This window comes from Chiroxiphia lanceolata, chromosome 1 (assembly GCF_009829145.1).
Source record: "Chiroxiphia lanceolata isolate bChiLan1 chromosome 1, bChiLan1.pri, whole genome shotgun sequence".
In the NCBI taxonomy this organism is placed as follows: Eukaryota; Metazoa; Chordata; class Aves; order Passeriformes; family Pipridae; genus Chiroxiphia; species Chiroxiphia lanceolata.
Window position 1 is genome coordinate 108,161,612 of NC_045637.1, and position 2,662 is coordinate 108,164,273.

Genomic DNA, 2,662 nt, shown 5'->3' on the forward strand with positions numbered 1-2,662 from the left:
CACGAAAGTGAAGCGTATTCCATCCATTATACTTCTTGCTGTGAAGAGAGAGATGAGATCAGCAGTGCTGATGGAGCAGGTGTATGAAAAGAGCGAGACACAGCAACTCTTTTGCATTATTTCTTAATATTGTGCTTTGAAAAACACTTTGCAGCCAATGTGTATCCACACATACACCTGCCTTGACTTCTCAACTGCAGTTAACATCAAGTTTAGCAATGCCACTGTTGGCTTAACAGGTTGTCATGGTTTAACCCTAGCTGACAACCATGTACCACGCAGCTGTTTGTTGACTTCCTCCTTTTTTCCTTCCCTCATGTACTAGAGAGGAGAATCAGGAAAAAAACTCCTAAAACTCATGGACTGAGATAAAAACAGTCTAGTAATTGAAATAAGTGAAATATAATGATAATACTAATAATTGTAGTGAAAAGGGGAGAGAGAAAACCCAAGAAAAAGAAGTGCTGCACAATGCAGTTGCTCACCACCCACTCAGGGATGCCCTGTCTCTCCTTGAGCTGCAATTGGCACAATTCTGGATAACTCTCACACTTTATGTACTGGGTGTGACGTTCTATGCTGTGGAATATCCCTTTGACCAGTTTGGTTCAGCTGTCCTGGCCATGCTACCTCCCAGCCTCTGGTGCACCTGCTCACTGACAGCTCATGGGAAACTGAGGAGACCTTGATTTGCAATTGCACTGCAAGACATCAGTGTTGTTCTCATACTGAATCCACAACACAGTACTTCCTAGTACCAGCTAATAAAAAGAAAGTGAACTCTAGCCTAGCCAAAACTAGGACACAAGTGTAACATAAACTGGGGAATTCTTGGGTACAAAATAGTGGACAAAGGGATCCTTATTTTCCCATTGTGAGCTTGCAATCTCTTCTTGATGCTGCTGTTTGTTTTGGAGACCTTGACAGGCACAATTGGCTTTCCAGTTGCTCACTGTTGTCCATTAATTCCCGTGACTCAGAGAAATTGAGAAATTATCACATGGTACTCCAGGAAAAGTTTGCTTCGAAGACATCACTACCTTCTTATTGTTGCTGCAGCTGAAGGAATAAAATCCCCACCATTGTGTGTGAGGTTTGTAATCCTAACTGCTGATGCAAAATCACTGATGCTTCTGTCAGATAGTGTGATTAGTCATGTTTTGCTGCTTGTTTCCTGTGCATCCTAAAAGTTTTCTAGTGTAATTCATTTTTTAGCAGCCTTTGCTATTGCAAGGAAGCAGTTCAGAATTTACCAGAGTGATTGTGAACTCTGACCTATTTTTGTGTATGTTTAGGGCAGTTGGATACCCAACTGCAGCCCAGTTGGGTATATCCTTGTTAATAAGATTGGAGACCTGCATTAACTCTGGTGCCAAAGCATCCAGGGTGATGGGAAAGCTTTGAATCTACAAAGCTTTGCCTGTGGGTGAGGTATTCTTCTTTCTGATTGCAGTTAGTATAGGCGGGATGATGCAAACTGGGAAAGAGTTATTTTCACCGCTTCTTGTTTGCTTCAAAGCTGCTGGCTGTCCAACTAACAAGGTAATAAGTAGGTTTCTTCATGATTCCTACTCCAAACAAAAAAGAAGATTTGGCCATTCTGCATGGTGGTGGCTCTGCATGAGTACCAAGTCTGGAGTACCTGCTCGGCTGCTGCTGGGAGACAGCTTCTTGCTCTTGGCTGGATTTATTCACTTGCAGCTGTCTGTGCAAGCTATGGCTTTTAAAAGAAGCCGGGGGGACTATTGTGAATGCTTAGCAGTTTAGACTTATTTGCAGGACAAGGGACCAATAGCAGTGGTTGGGGAGGAGAGGAGCACATACTAGACCTGAAGGAACTATCCATAAAAAGGCTAGGGCTGGCTAACTTTAGAATTTGCAGAGGTGAGCACAGTGTCCCATGGGAGAATGCCCAAGGCACACAATAAGTATTTCCACTTCTTTACCAAGATTAATTTGTGCTTGCCCTAGAGCTTTATACTTTGTTTAAAAAATATGAGGAAATGTTGCTCTGTAACAATAGATAACTTTTTTTTTCTTTATGTGTATCAGTGATACTGATTTGATTTCACTGCTTGAATTGTTGTCAGGGCCTGGGACGGTAAAGTTGAAGACATGCAGTTATTCTGTCAAATTATTTGTTTAAAGTTTCATTTAATGCTTTGCTCTGTGGGCCTTATGACATAGCTATTATGTGCCACTTTTGTGATAAAGCTGGGCCTAAAATTTTTCAAAGCTGTGGGAGGAGTAGAGGGGAAAGAAGGATTACATTCCTAGATTTTAATTGAGACTATTCCTGAAATACCAACTGGTGTTATCTGGTTTTTACTCATCCTCATGAGGATAAAGTTCTTCAGTGGAGGTCTTCATTGGATACCTTTTGCAGCAGCTTCCCACTACCTAAAAAGGGGGTTTACAGGATGTTAGGATTCTCACATAGTTTTAACAACTGCAAAATTACTGGTCATTTTTGGAGTAGGGAGCTTATATCAGGGCAGCTGCAAGTGGAGTTTACTCTTGCGGTATTGAGGTGTGTGTAAGCAGGAGAAAACTTAATGGAAAGACTGTTGATATTTTTTCCCCTAGCTTTGCAGAAATCTAGAGAGGGAGAAGCAAGGTGTGAGGAGAGTATGAGATGGACATAAATTGAGTTGTGGATCAT